Source organism: Lutra lutra, chromosome 3 (assembly GCF_902655055.1).
Source record: "Lutra lutra chromosome 3, mLutLut1.2, whole genome shotgun sequence".
In the NCBI taxonomy this organism is placed as follows: domain Eukaryota; kingdom Metazoa; phylum Chordata; class Mammalia; order Carnivora; family Mustelidae; genus Lutra; species Lutra lutra.
In genome coordinates, this window is record NC_062280.1 from 1,503,957 (window position 1) to 1,520,032 (window position 16,076).

General features: G+C 42.5%; 1 protein-coding gene across 9 annotated transcripts in view; it reads left to right on the top strand.

Annotated features, from left to right (window-relative positions):
* GULP1 (GULP PTB domain containing engulfment adaptor 1) overlaps window positions 1-16,076 on the top strand; it is a 263,779-nt gene that overhangs the window by 66,995 nt on the left and 180,708 nt on the right. For all 9 annotated transcript variants that reach the window (XM_047720545.1, XM_047720547.1, XM_047720540.1 and 6 more), the window contains exon 2: window positions 7,478-7,629. The gene's annotated coding sequence lies outside the window, so the exon portion shown is untranslated. The remainder of the gene's footprint in view (window positions 1-7,477; window positions 7,630-16,076) is intronic.

Sequence of the window (16,076 nt, forward strand, 5' to 3'; positions counted from 1 at the left end):
CTGACTTTTATTTTTGCAAATGTTATTATTGATGTTGCTCTACTCATCCGCATGTTTATAAACAAAGCAAACAATGGAAGTTAAGTCTTCCACTTAAGGATTCTTTCTGACACTGAACAGATGTGAAGTTGATTCCTATATTACGCCTGCAGGACTTACAAATAAACCTGTTAATTGTTTTTTGCTTGTTCTTGTAGAGTATTAAATTTAATTCATCGATGACTTCAGGCTCTTCACAAGAAGAGTAACTTAAGGCCTTCTCGCCATGTGTCAAGATAGTAAATGGTTGTGTTTCTTTCATAAGCCCCTGAACATTAGGGAGCATGGACCTTTTTGTCTGTTTCCTCCTCTGTTTTCTGATTTAGAAGGCCCGTAGGTAATACTGGCCAAGAGAGTATGATCTTTGTTTGCACAGTGGCTTTTCCTGCCAAATATATGAAACTTGAAGCCTGTGGAGAACTATCACCAGTTACTTCTATCCAGTTACAGGGAATAGAATTCAGAAAAGGAAACCAAAACTTGGTAGGAGGAGGGTTCTAATAATAATAATAATAATTAAAAAAACATGGCCTGTAAAGACAGGTGATGAACTTAAGTTATCAGAAAGCCCTTCCCTCTCTTAATTTCCCAGGAGCTATGGAAGCATTACATTTTTCCTATTAATGTAGTTGCCTGCTTTTCTCCCCTAGAAAACATTGTTTTTGTCCGTTTTGTTGTAAGAATTCAGAATTATAAAACATTTAATTGTACGTTCCAATGTCCATTGTCATACCTTTGAACAATGATAGTATGTCCCTGCGTGTGACGGTTCTAGTCACAGAAGATGCGCAGTGACCTGTGGAGTTGTGGGTGCTGTGCAGTCACTCTGGGCTCGCTTGGGGAGTTGAGTCCCGTGGACTGGAACTGGCAAGCGCAATGGGTACCCATCAGGAGACGGCTGACCTCGAGTTGAGTTTAGGGTGTCTCAGGGACTGGAGTATGGGGGAGCATAGAACTTACCCTGAGAATTCCGAGGAAGCCTTGATAGAAGGTTAACAGGTGGGCGGCAGAATCAAGACTAGCATTTCCCGAACTACGGCTGCAGAAGGCAGAGCCAGGAGGAGGAGAGGCAGAGGCAGTGTAAGGAAGGACAGTCCGTTTGCTGGTCAAGGCCAAGTTACTAGTGTCTGGCAGTGGGATGGAGAAGATGCAGGAGATTCTGGAGCTCTTTTGAAAAAGGGAAATGCCGGGGCGCCTGGGTGGCTCAGTGGGTTAAGCTGCTGCCTTCGGCTCAGGTCATGATCCCAGGTCCTGGGTTCCAGCCCCGAGTCGGGCTTTCTGCTCAGCAGGGAGCCTGCTTCCTCCTCTCTCTCTGCCTGCCTCTCTGCCTGCTTGTGATTTCTCTCTGTCAAATAAATAAATAAAATCTTTAAAAAAAAAATAAAAATTAAAAAAAAAAAAAGAAAAAGGGAAATGCCCGAGATGTGGCGACAGGGGATAGAGTCGAGGAAAGGGAAGAAGGGTGATGTAAGTTGAAGACTGGTCAGCATTTTCCTAGCCGAGAACTTGGGTAGCAGAGCAGCTTTGGCGGTCATGAAGATGAGGGCTTCCTCGGACATGCCTGATTTGGGACACTTGTGGGTGCTGACCAGTGGCAGTGACTTGCTTGTCATACTTCATATGCGTGTGTTCTGTTGAATTTTATAGACTGTGTCCTATTAAACATATCAAGTCTAACATTGCAGTTTTTACTAAAAATCTTTTTAGTAGATTTTACTAAAATCCTCAGTTTACATACAGTGGGCTTGATGTGTGCTGTTGCTGCCGTATCCCCTGTCTCTGGAACTAGCCGACCACCCTCCGCGTTGCTCAGGGGCGTCATTTACTGTGGTTAAAAAGTAAACCCTTGGGTGCCTGGGTGGCTCAGTGGGTTAAGCCGCTGCCTTCGGCTCAGGTCATGATCTCAGGGTCCTGGGATCGAGCCCCACATCGGGCTCTCTGCTCAGCAGGGAGCCTGCTTCCCTTCCTCTCTCTCTGCCTGCCTCTCTGCCTACTTGTGATCTCTCTCTCTCTCAAATAAATAAATAAAATCTTTAAAAAAAAAAAAAAGTAAACCCTTGTTTCCTATGCAGTCGTCCTGCTCACAGCGCTCGAGTAATAGGAAACCCTTTTGCAATTCAGTGCTTGCAAGTCCCGGGGAGAGCCTTGTTGGTTTTCTATGTGGGGGTTCGGCGTTCTGTTGCATGGAGGGAACCATGGTTACACTGAGAACGCTGGCGTTCTCGGCACCCACTGAAAAGCGCCCCTTGAGACCACTTCCTGGTCCCCGGGATTACCTGGGTTACTTACTAAGACAGAAATATCTATGGAGAGAATTCACGGTAGACACTAAAGATTTTACATTCCAAACAGCACGTTCGGAGTACTGGGTTCATTGTACGATGCCTTCAGCATTGCATTTGTGTTCTAATGAAGCCCAGCTGATCTGAATTTCTATCCCCAGGAAGTATAAAATGAGATCACGTTTGTATTTGTTGTAGTAACAAATGGACAATGATTTTACCTTTATGCGTAATTATAAATTTTAGTTTATTTGTGCAGGTAAATAGAACACAGATTCCTCGAAGGTGGAGAATCTGTCTTGCGCATCGTTGTGTCAGTACTGTCCGGACACATCCCCAGTACACAAACCATACTGGTTGCCTGAATGGACTCTGGTTCCTGGAGCAGTATTTCGTTTTTCTGTTAGCATTCGTCCGTGTCTGTGAGGATGGGCTATGACGGATGGAGGAGACAGCAGGTGCGGGGGAGTTGCCTAAGCTCTAGGTCACACGGTTGAGCTCCACTGGGTGGACAGACGCGTTGTGCTCCAGGTTCCTTTCGACTCCCTCCGGGCAAATCTGAGGACACGTAGTAGCTCCAGGGTTCAGGATGGAGCAACAGGGAGCTTTAGCTTGTGCCTAGCCATGGAGAAGCAGATGGCGTTTAATATGTAGACACCTGGGGCTTTCACGGGTGTCCTTTCGGCAGTCTGGGCCTACCCGTGCCAGCGGGCGGGATTTCTCCGTCAAGTTTCAGCTATGGAGGGCAGTGACACGAAAGTGCGGAAACGGGTGCCAAGACAGGGACGGGTCCACGCTGAAGCTCACAGGAGGAGGCACAATTAGAAACGTGGGCATCTACGTCCTTCTCCCAGAATAGTGGCTTGAGGCGGGAGGAGGCCAGTCAGAAGAGTGACCTAGAGAGCTGCATGCACAGTGGAAGAGGCTGGGCGCGTCGGCCGTGGGGCGGGTGAGGATCCCGTCTGAAGCCCGGCACTGAGGACGCGGTGGTGGACGGCGGGTGCGCCCGAGCTCTTCGCCTCCTCGTCCTTTCTCCTTCTCGGTGTAGCCTTGCCCTGTCATCCTTCCTGTAGCCTGTCCTTTCCTCTTCTCTCTTTCAAGCTTCTCTTTCGCCTTTTCTCACTCTCCTTCCTCCCGGCTGTGCGGTGTGGTTTTGTAAGTGGTGGTAAGTGCGGCGGGAGTTCTGTACCTAGTATTTTCTAGTACAGGAAGGTGAGTTCTGATGTGTAACTGCACGTCATCTAGGAAAAGGGGGCTGGGCTTTCTTGGCGTTGAGGGATCCATAAAATGGAAAAGTGTATTTTTTCTGCTCTATTGATTGAGTCTATGAATATATTTAACTTAGCCTCAAGTTACAAAAAAAATCCACAAAATGTTTTAAGCACAATAAAGAAAATACAGAAGCTGTAGACAAATTATGTGTGCTTTATTGTTCTTGTGAGGAAAGAGAAAAATCATAGCACAGGTTGGTTTGTTTTTGCTTTGGAATTAGCTGGAGGGGAACAGGTATCTCCAAATGGAGAGCATTTTTGGAGAGCACACTTTTTCCAGTGACTTGAGATGCCTAACAAATTCGCGAGGCCTTTCTTTCCTTTTCATTGGGTTAGTCTGATGCTTCAAGAGTGTATTAAAAAGAATAAAAAAATATTATTTTCACAGTGTTGTATGCGATGTTTTGTTCCTTTGCAGTTTTAAAACTGGTACTGGAGGTGGCTGTTGAGACCAGACAGAAGAGGCGACGTTAGGTTCCTTTGACGCAGGCAGGAAGACTCACTTTCGAGTTGTATCTCAGTAAGTTTGCGGCGTGAGGAAGACCCGAATCCCAGCCACTCGTCTAGCCTTTCAGGGAACCCAGGGAGAAAGGGCGGTGATTCAGAAACGGGGCGTCAGCGGGGCAGCTCGGAGCTGATGCCCTCCTTGTCCCCTGCTGGATGGAGTTGATCTCAGCCGTGGGGTGAGGTCTCTGCTTCGTCTGCTACCACTGCTCTCTCTGTCCCACGTAATATCTCTTCTTCCGACTCAGTGTCTGGTCACCTGGCGTCCTTCTTCCTGACTTCTCCTGTCTGGGGACATCTGTGAAGCACCTTCTCCCAGTCCCACTAGCCCCGTTGTCTTCCCCGCCAGGGTTTGGAGCACAGAGCGGGTTCCCGGTGGGGACGAGCCGCCGCTGCTTCCTCCGGTGGAGTCTTCGCCCCGGGTCCCCGCTCCCGCCTTTGACGACCTAGTCGGAGCTCGGTGCCCAGCCCAGGGCCCTCGAGGGAAAGCGTTATAACGAGCGCCTCGACGGGTTATTCCTGCAGCAGGAGGACGGGGCAGGCGCCCTGCGGATGGGGTCTGTAGGCGCAGCGGGCGCTGTGGAGCCGGGGGTGGCAGCTTGAGGATGGCCGGGGAGTGCGGCCTCGGGCCCCGCTGCTCCTCCCGGCCTCCTGGGCCTTCCGTGATTCCGCCTCCGTAGGGCGATGAGCGAGTGAGAAATGACTGCCCCTTGCTCAGTCTCTGGGATGTCCTCGCGTATATATTCGTCACCTCCCTCGGTGACATCACACATTTCCTTTCCAGCTGAATGTTCATTTATTACTTTGTGGGTTGTTTTCGTCTGTAGGCGGGACGTGAGGGGACGCAAGTAACTTGTGCGGGGTTGGTCATGGTGACATCTGTACGTGTGTGAGGCTTGTTCAGTTTTAGAAAGCGGGAGGATGTCCTCTCGGAGCGTTGCTGCTGTCTTGAATGTGTCCCTTCTCCGTGAAGTCCCTGAGCAGGGACTCGAAGACTACGTAGGTGACACTGGCAAGAAGCAGAGTTAGAGATTTTGAAAAGTGAGACATGTTGCTCTTAAATGTGTGTCCCGCTCCCATTTACTCTGTGTGTGAGTGTGTGTGTGTGTCTGTCTGTCTGTCTGTTTTGTTGTTGATTTGGTGTGTTTGGTTTTTGGCAAGGTGCATCTTGATGACCTGTTAAGAGTTCTCTCTCCTCTAGTGCACCTTTGCCTCTCCCCCACCAGCTCCTGCCCAGATCTCTCTTGAGCGTTTACTATGTGCCGGGCATGAGACAGTGATGCGGTTTCTACGTAATCCAGAGAGCCGGCGCCCGTGATTGCCCCGCTTCCTAGTCAGCCGGCAGGATGGGAGCCGCTTGAACAGAACGGTCGCCGTGATGAGCAATTTTCATCGGCGCACGAGCACCTGATATGTTTTTCAGGCTTCCCTGCGTCTGTTTTCTTCTGTAGTAGGTTCTCCTGGCAGGTACTAATAGAAAAAAAGAAATGTCATTTTTTTTTTTTTTTTTTTTAAGAGAAACAGATCACGTACCCATGAGTTGGGGTGGAGAGAGGCAGAGGGAGAGAGAGAAAATCTTTTTTTTTTTTTTTTTAAGATTTTTTTTTATTTATCAGAGAGAGAGAGGAAGAGAGAGCGAGCACAGGCAGACAGAGTGGCAGGCAGAGGCAGAGGGAGAAGCAGGCTCCCTGCCGAGCAAGGAGCCCGATGTGGGACTCGATCCCAGGACTCTGGGATCATGACCTGAGCCGAAGGCAGCTGCCCAACCAACTGAGCCACCCAGGCGTCCCAGAAATGTCATTATTTCATTTGGCAATAAATTCATAGCGTAGGACAGTTTTCTCACATGAGCTTGCTTTAGCTATAATAGGCGAAGATTTTTCTTTAACTGTATTATCAATAGTCATAGTTTGAAAAAGAAAAAAGTGAGGTAAGATAATAAATAGTACAGAGGATTTTAGCACGCAAAAAAAAAAACTGTCCTCCAGTTGTGAAAAGGAAACGAAGAGTCGGAACTCCTGGGTTGTGGTCTTGGCTCTGATGCTCGTAACTCATCAAGTATTGATTTTCTTTCTCAGTAAAAGACGGACCCTTCATAGAAGACGGTTGTTTTGAAAATAAGATGTTATTATAACAATGAAAACGTTCTGGAAAGTTAAACTTGCACATTCATCACCGTCAGCACAGAACTAGTTTGAATAGATTGTTCAGACGTTAAGAATTAAGTTAGATGCAAATGCTGGGATGCAAATAGCATGGCCTCTATTTTAGCGTTTATGACAGCAAGGTCTAGTTCGTATGCGCGCCCGACTCCTCTGTGAGATGAGAAGCTTCATGATTCCGTTGTGTCCTCAGTGTACAGCGCTGGGCAGGTGTTAGGGTTAGGGTTAGGGTGAGTAAAACTGGCAGACACGAGGAAGGAGCAGATTCATGATGTCACTGGTCCTTACAAACCAGCGCACCAGGTTTCGCTTACATTTTGGAGAGGGGGTCATTGTTTCCCTCTGCCTTAGTCTGTGACACGTTCAAGGCTTTTTGTTCCTTTCATTTTGCCTTTTTTGCTCTAACCACTTACAGCAAAGGTGCTCTTGGTAGTACGATCTTAAGTAACTGAGCAAAATGAAGATTTCATTGTCTGAAAGAATGCACTGTCCTGAGTGGATTTTAAGTGTTTCCGTGCCTAGCGAAGAGAGAAAAGCTGGTCTGCCTCGTGTTGCCTAGTTGGGGGTTTTCCAGAGGAGGGACCTGCTATGGCTAACCGTTGTACTTTCCACCTCAAAATAGATCTAGAGCGTTTGGAAGACCACTTTTTGGTCATTGACTTCTTTTAACTACCGAGAGCGTGGAAATCAGGTGTGCTTGGTGTGTGGCAGGACCTTCTTTTCTCTGCGGTCAATACTGGATTCCCACAGGACGTCCTCACAGAGACTTTCCTGGCAAGTGCAGGCTCTGACATCGCTTGCTGGGAAAGGGGACTTTGCTTGCACAGTTTGTTTTCTCAGCACAGGTTGTAACTTCTCCTGGAATGTGTCCTTTTCGCTAGTAACAAGACCTCGTATTTGCACAGTACTTTACACTCCTGAAAGCGCTTTTATGGATGGGCGGCTCCTTTGAGCCTAAGCCCCAGGAGAGGAAGCACAGGTGTTATTAGCGTCCTGTGGCGAGAGCTCTGTGGTGGACTTTGACCTAACCCACATGCAAAATATTTGTGCAATGAAATTAAACTTGACCCAATTATGATGACATTGCCACAATTTTTACTTTTTTTGATAAATCTGTGAACAAAGAAAAGGCCTGCTCTGTGTTAAACCATATCTTTGGGTTCTGGAACTTGGGGAGATTAGGTTCAAATGAGATGATTGTAATCTTCTTTGCTCACAGATAGGAAACTATCTTCATTTATCACAAAGCGATTGAAGAATAACTGAAAAACTAGAGATCTCGTTGATGTTTGGTGAGGATAGAAATCACTCCCTCCTGATGAAGAAAATGTGTAACAGAGGAGGCTGCAGAGAAAGAGCTTCGTAGCTTGGGTAAATATTCGTGTTCATTATAAGTATTTTCTATATTCATTTATAGCTTAGATTCTATCCTGTGGGGTTGGGGAAGGAGTGATTCAAACATACGGTTATAATCTAAGACCTCTTTCTTCAGTGATGGTAGTTCATTGAGTGCTGTTTGAGATGGGGCTAACAAGGGGAGAAGAGAATTCTGGGGAAGGATCAGGTACCCTGGAGAACAAGGCTTATTGAGATATCATATTACATTTGAACCTACTTAATAAAAAAGGAAAATGGTTATTATTATTATTATTTTTTTAAACAGGGAACAGTGAAGAAAAGCAAAGCTAAACTTTTCTTTCCTTATAGCTGACATGTATTTGGGGAGAACTTCTTGGGGTCTTAATGATATTTTGTGCACTGAGTCTTCAAAAATAGTGAAACTGTACACCCAGTTCTCTGATATAGCCTTATTAAGTCTCTTGCAAAATAAAGTTGGATTTATTTTTCCAGCTTTGTAAACACTGATAGTTCAAGTCTTTATTTTTGATAGGCCATTGAGGTACTGCATAGTAGATATCAAACCCTTATCAGATAGGGAAGAGCTACGGAAGGTTCAAGGGTCAACATCACTAACTACCCGGAAACTTCTATAACCGGTTGGTAAGGCACAGAGTTCGCTTAGGTGTTGTCTGTGAGAAGCTCCAAAGAAAACAAAAGTAGAATCGAGTAGGAATAATTCTGTTCAGCTGCCAATCAGGTCTTTATTTGCTTTTATACAAAAGATAACATTAAGTCATCAGGAATGAAGGGATATTATTCATCTTGTGTAATTTTTTTAATTAATAAAATGATGCACATCTCCTGTTGCATATCGGATTTATAAAGGTGTTCATATCCGTCCTGACTTTGTTTACCAGTTGTATAAATCAATCACATTCACGCTGTCTTCAGTAGAGTGTGTGATTAATGCAGTGCTCCAGTCCAGAGTTCATGAAAGCCCATATCGTATCTTTTTTTTTAAGATTTTATTTATTTGAGAGAAGGAGAGAAGCATGTAAGCACAAGCAGGGGGAAGGGCAGGGGGAAAAGCAGAAGCAGGCTCTGCGCTGAACAGGGAGCCCCATGCGGGGCTCGATCCCAGGACCCTGGGATCATGACCTGAACTGAAGGCAGATGCTGAACCGACTGAGACCCCTAGGCGCCCCCTATATTGTATCATTTCTTAAGAAAACACAAACGTTTTCAAAAACAAAAACAAAAAGAAAAGGAAACATTTTAAACTATGTAAGTTCTGCCCTCTTAATTCTTTTTTTTTTTTTTTTTTTTTTTAGATATTTATGGGGTGCCTGGGTGGCTCAGTTGGTTAGGCATCTGCCTTTGGCTCAGGTCATGATCCCAAGGTCGTTGGATCCAGCCCTGCATCGCTCTCTTCTCACTGCTCCCTCTGCCTCTGCCCCTCCTCTCCACTCATGCTCTCTCTCACGATCTCTGCCTTTTTCTCTCAGATGAATAAATAAATAAATAGAATCTTAAAACAAATAAAAAACTAAGAAAATATTTATTTATTTATTTGAGAGGGAAGGGGCAAAGGGGCAGGGGAAGAGGGAGAGAGACTCTTAAGCAGAGTCTGCTGAACTCAGAACCCCGGGCGGGGTTTGACCTCAGGACCCTGAGACTGCAGTCCAAGCTGAAATCAAGACTCAGTAGCCTAACGGACTGAGCCACCAGCTGCCCCTCTCCCATCTTAATTTTTAAAAGGCTGCTGAAGACTTGTGTGACCTACCATGTCCTTTTCTTCAGATGTCTTCAGAATACCAAAAAAGTAGCTGAATAACAGTTTTGTAGAAAATTTTATTTTTTTCAATGTATCTTTCAATTATTTGGCCCATTTTCTTTTTTTTCTTTTTTAGATTCTTTTTTTTTTTTTTTAAGATTTTATTTATTTATTTGACAGATCACAAATAGGCAGAGAGGCAGGCAGAGAGAGAGAGGAGGAAGCAGGCTCCCCGCGGAGCAGAGAACCAGAAGCGGGGCTTGATCCCAGGACCCTGAGATCATGATCTGAGCCAAAGGCAGAGGCTTTAACCCACTGAGCCACCCAGGCGCCCCTATTTGGCCCATTTTATAGTGTTAGCTCAATTTGGAGAAAGTAAAATGAAAATTCAATAAATTATATATTTACATTAGTAAATAGTATATATTCCAGAGTGATAATTTGCTTGAACTTGACAGAAAAGCAATTAAAATTCAGTTAAAGAATACATGTTGGTTATTATAATTTAAAGTTCTAGATGCTTCAGGCAAGGCTGAATCCAGGCCTGAGGACAAAATGGCCGTCAGTCTTTCAGTCCTCAGTTTAATCAACTCATGTGAAAGGGATGGTTTCTTTATAAATAGTTTTAGAAAAAGGTGCTGATTTGATTTTCCTTACTTTAATATAGTGCACATAGTGCACATTTCCAAATTCCTGAAAAATAACAAAGGGCTAGGGTCCTCGTACTCTTCTTGGCCAGTGGAACTAGCCAGTGAAACTAGTGGAACTAGTGGAACTAGGTGGAACTAGCACCAGAGCCCCCCTCAGTGAAACATAACATGCGAGGAAGAAGGGAAGAAGTACAGGTCTGCAAAGAAAATCCAGGGGCAGTTATGAGAATGTGGTTTTTGGTTTTGTTTTGTTTTTTGGCTTACTTTTTTTTTTCCCCATGGGGGTATGGTGGCAGGAAAGGCCAATGTATGTATGTACTAAATTAAATGAAGAGTGAAATGTATGCTGTTAGGTGAAAACAACCATTGAGCAAAAGAAGAGCCGGTTAAAACGGTACACTGATACTTCATAGCGGATTCACAAGGGTGATGGCAAAGTCTGGATACTGAAAATGTTTGATTACTGAACAGAGGCCTCGAAACATAACCATACTCGTGATGATAGCATCTCAAAAGGCTGTTTCTTCATCCATAAGATGGTAACTGTTTAGTTAATAGTGGCTGTGTGTATATACTTTTCATGTGCTGAATTACATTGATACACAAGGTTTTCTAGGTTTTATTGAGCATTGTTTGTATAATTTAATTTTATCCAATTATGGTGCTATTGCAATTATTTTAGAATAGAAACAAAAAAGAATAAAACTCTCCTCCCCACCCCTACCTTTATTGTGGGAAATTGAAACACGGAATTGCAACTCACTGAAATTTGCCTTTAAATACATTACATACTTCGTAGACATTAACATGAGGAAAATTAAACTCCACAGGACTGGAAAAATTAAAGTAAAGAATTTTTATGTAACCCAAGTTTATGCATGTTCTCTGCCCCAATTTTTTATTAAGGAATCAACCATAGTTTCTTGATTTCCTTCATTTGAGCAGTCTCTGTTGTGTGGCTGTTTACAAAAATGCTTCCTAAGAGCCTTTATTGAGTAGGTGCTCCTTTCCTCAAACACTAAATATATTTGTATGGTTTTACAACTTTTTAAATAATAAAGTTTTTTTTTTTTTAAATTAAGGATGGCTTTTAGCATAGGTATTTTGTAAATTGTTTGTTTGTTTGTTTGTTTCCTGAATAGTAACTCATGATTTTGTTTTCTGAGATAGAGGAAGGAAGGAAAGAAGAGTGTAGAGAAAGTAAGAAGAAGGACAGGAGGGACAAAGGAAGGAAGGACAGAAGAAGGAGCTCAAAGTACGGAGAATATTTGAACAAAATTCCGTTTTTAAAGAATGTGGTGTTGAAATCCGTATTTTCAGTGTTTTAGAAATAATCCTAGCGTATTAGAACTAAGTAAGACGATTAGTCAAAAAATTAAAACTAAATTTATAAAATACATTAGATATAACCATTAAATGAAATTCTTTGACACCTTTGATAATGATTTAGCTGCTTGAATGCCTTTGTATCAGCTCATAGCCAAGATCTTAAAGTAAGGACTAGCAGCTTACGTTGTCTTATAGACATTAAGGGAAACTGAAAACCAACCTTTCCTTACCTAATGAAGGGGTTGAGTGTTGAGTGTGGTTACCTGGAAGAAGAGCAATGAAGGCAGAGAGAGAATAAAAGGTTCAAAGGCCCTGAGGCATTTATTTACATCAAAATCTCCAAAAAGCTCATTAAAATATAAAAACAGTATGCCAAAAGGAAAATGAAAATTAGAAGATATTTAATAAATCTAACACATAAAAGCTGTGCCTTACTTGTAGTTAAAGAAATACACATTTTAGAAAAAGACACGTTTTTGAACAATCAAATTGTCAAAAGATTAAGAAAAAAAAATCATTGCTGGTAAGGGTGGTTGCACTTAGCATTATCACCTGCTATTGATGGAAGCCTTTGTTGGTAGAACTTTCTAGAAAACACGTTGGTGATGTGTATGAAAATGCCTGAAAGATCAAATACTTTGGAACTAGTAATTTCACTTCCAGGAGAGCACGATAAAGCAGTCATTTGAGATGAACCCAAAATTCCTGTGCAGAGATGTGCACTGCAGTTTCTCTGTAATGCGGAAGGGGGACGATGGCGGAAGCAGTAAAGTGATGTGAATCACTAAGTCGTGCTTTTATGTGCCAGGCACAGGGATGACTGCTATGGATGGAATATCTCACGTATTTCTCTCTAAATTCTTATGATGTAGAGTGTTGATTTGTTAATTTCCCTGCCACTGTGTTTATGATGCGCTGGTCTTCTGTGGCCGAAGCCCCTTTACCGTGGACAGCAGCCGTGTGATTGAGGAGAGCTGACTGTACCTGCATGTCCAGGAAGGTGCCCTCGTTGGCCGAGGCAAATCAGTGCCTCTGTGTTCCCAGTGTCACCTTCCCCGCTCAAACGGAGTGAATCAGACTTTTGATGATGGATTGCGGGAGAATAGCTTCCTCTCCTGTTGCTCTCTTGGTCTTCTTTCTTCCTCATTCCTCCAAACATCGCTGATTTCCATCCCTTTTCCTAGTCAAATTTATTTTACTCTTCGAATTCCTACTGTATTAAAAAAAGTTTTTCTACCCTAGTATGATTTTCACTCTGTCCTATGTCATTCATTAACCCATCATGAATTTTTTTTAAGATTTTATTTATTTGAGAGAAAGAGAGAGAGCGCGCAGAGGGAGCACCAGGCACAGGGAGAGGGAGAAGCAGACTCCCCACTGACCAGGGAGCCCCATGTGGGGCTCAATCCCAGGACCTGAGCCGAAAGCAGACGCCTGACGAGTGAGCACCCAGGCATTCCCCATCATGAATTTTTAACCTATGGCCTGTTGTCAGTGTTTCAGATCCATCTCATTGCTTTACTGTGTTTTTTCCTTAAATGGTTCTTAATATTTGAGAAACCAAAGTTGGTGAAGAGTTAATGGTAAAAAAGAACAAAGGTTCTACCTTAACCCAGTCAGGCTGAAAAATATAATAACCAAAAGTTTCACAGAAAGTGACTTGTGTTTTCCACCGATTTCACCAGAAAGGGTGAATGACTTGATAATTTTTCTCCTACTTCTTCTAATTAGGAAAATTTCCTGCTGGTGACAGCTTCAAAGCACCTCTAAAAGTTTCATGTCAAATGCAGAGGAAAGAACTAGGTTGAATTTGTTTTTAAATTGGTGAATTTAAAATTGTTATTAATTCTGAAATAGTTTGTCATGTGTCATCCTCTGTCACTTTTTTCTTTCCATAATGAGAGCCGAGGAAAGGGAACTTAAAATGCACATGGAATGACAACAGATGATATGAATTCTTGGTCCGGACTGACATCTCTGAGAATAGGAAAGCCCGGGGCCAGAGCTGTCTTGGTCTTGCTCTTGTTCTTACATAAATTAAATCCCAAGCACCATTCCAGCTTTACATCTTACAAATACGAATGCCCAGAGTCTATACTTCTGTTTTACCACTTATCAAATATACGTAGATTTCTATGGAGCAGTTTCCTCTCTCAGCTTCTCTCTTCCATGGTCTCCAGAGCCACATTTGCCTTATGACCTTCCTGAAATACTTATCTTATTGCTTCCCTTCCCTGTTTTATCATACTCCCATCATCTTTAGGGTAAAAATCCAAACTTTACAGTATGGTGTTCAAGAGCCTTTCTGATAATGGCCTTATCTTAGTGTTCAAATCTCTTATAAAACAATTCTGGAAGCATTCTCGTTTCAAATCGTGTCTACCGAACCGCTTGCCTGTCCTCGAGGGTGGCACGTTGTTTCTCAGTCATGTGCCTTCGCTGTTGCTGTTCCCTCTGCCGACGGTGGTCTTTCCCAGTTTCTTTATTAGATGACTTCTAAACCAAAGGTTCACAGATTCCATCCTTTTTTACGTAGGACTTTCCTAAACATTCTCTATGTTTCTTTAGCACTCGACCTTGCCGTTGACATAGTCCTTGTCAACTGACAAATGCAAAGGAGGACTTGGACTTGTTTTCTTCTCCCTAATGACCGGTGCAGTTGGGTGTTCGGTACGTGCTCAATGGATATTTGTCCGATGAACTGAATTAATTTTCCAGCTTCACATTCCTTAGAGCGTGGGGTGTAGTTATGACTGTAGGTGTGCCGCCACCTCAGTGAGAAGACGAACGTGAACAGGAAATGACTGCCCCAAGCCACCATGATAGTTTATACCCTTTTCGGGCATTAGAGTGAAAATCTTTGATAAGACATTATTAGGAAGAGATTCTAAGGCATTTGGACTAGGATGCTAATGCATGCTAAGTCCTTTGGACTTTGTCCAGCGGGTGATGTGACCAGCTTACTTGTTAGACCGCTCGTGGCTGACTGCTGATGCGTTGGTGAGGATGTAACTGGGAGAAGAAACAAAATGGCGTCTTTTGTATTAAGTAGAATTGAATTTATTCTGATTTAACTTTATGATGATGGGCAAAGGAAATGAAGGATTATGATAATGCCAGGTTTCTGCTTGAATAAGTAGAACAGAAATTTTAGTATTAATTAAAATCAGAAGACAAGAAAAAAAAAGAAAAAAGAATATCACAGGCCGAAGATCTGATTTTGTATATTTGAATTTTGATGCCCATAGAGAATAAAAGATGAGTATCTAGGAAGACGTTTTTTTGCAACATTTTGTATAATAGTTTGAGATATTGCTAAATTCTTGGGGCTAGCTACAAAGAGAAAAATAAGTAGCAAAATGATTTTGAGAAAGTTTTAAGATCCTGATGATGCTGGTTTCTGTTTCATTTGATGACAAGTAGAAATGTGTCTTAGCCTGACTTGTTTGTTTTAATTGGCTTTACTGTGTATGAAGTACTTGAAGGTGCCGTGTTGCACTAACAGATTGAAGCATCTAGTCATATCACAGTGTTAACAATGTTAGTTTCTTTAGTGTTGGGAAAAATGAAGGTTCTGGTGAAGACATGATTCTTTGCTTCATTTCGTGCACACCTTCAAATTTCATGTCAATCTGTAATAAGTGCTGGCAAAATAAGATGAAATTGAGTGTATTAGGGTCATACTCAAGTTTTAAGAATCATTCAAATTGGAAACAGGATTTTATATTTAAAAATATGTATTCAAAAGAACAACCTATGAACATCTTATTTTTTTGCAAGACTATTTGAAAATGCTCTTCCTGTGCACAAATGTAATCGTATCAGACATGGAACCACAGTCCCACTTCAGAGTGCAGGTCACTCTCTCGCAGGAAAAAGATGGAAGCACAAGTTCGTTCTTGTTCTTCGATGTGGGTGTCTCAGTGCTCGTCTTCATTCTGTCACATTGCATAGAGTATTCTCGTCTGAAAACACTTCCTCAGTAAGACTGGGTTTCAGTCAGTCTGAGATAGATATAAAACCTGTGAGGGTGTTAAATTGTATTAACCACTTTAAGGAAAATATTTACTTTCCTATAATATTTCAGAATGGGATTTTTTGGAATAGTCTGGTTACTTATGTTATCTTAGGTGATTTCTTTCTTACTTATTTTCATGAGACCAATATTTGCATAAAATGGGCAAGACAAAGAAGAAAAATTATCTAGTCACTTTGGAAATGATGACATAGTTTCATGGTTACCTTTTAGCTGTGTCATGTTTGAATTCTAAAGCTGGAGGTATGTGGTCATGGAGCCTTTATATTTTGAGGAAAGAGAAAATGAATCGTATCATGAATATACCCTAAGATTCAGTAAACACTAAGAGAGTACTATGTGATTTAGTAAATAATAGCATCACTGGGTAGATAAACTTTTTTTCACGAAAATTATAAAATACCCACATATGGCCTTAAAATAAACCATGCTCATATTTTAATTCAAATTTGACGGTCTCTGTCTGTTGTGGCAGATGTTATGGATTATCTCTATAAACCCTTTCCTTCAGCATCTTCCCAGCAAACTTACTTGAATTACTACTTCAGAGTTTCCCTCTGGAGTCACCCAAATGAAGATCCTCTCTTTTCTTTCTCAAATTTTGTTAGAAAAAGAGCAGGAATAGTGTGAGCAAATAGACAAACAGAATTCTGAAGAAAATTGTGGGTGAGAAGGAAAAACATAGTGT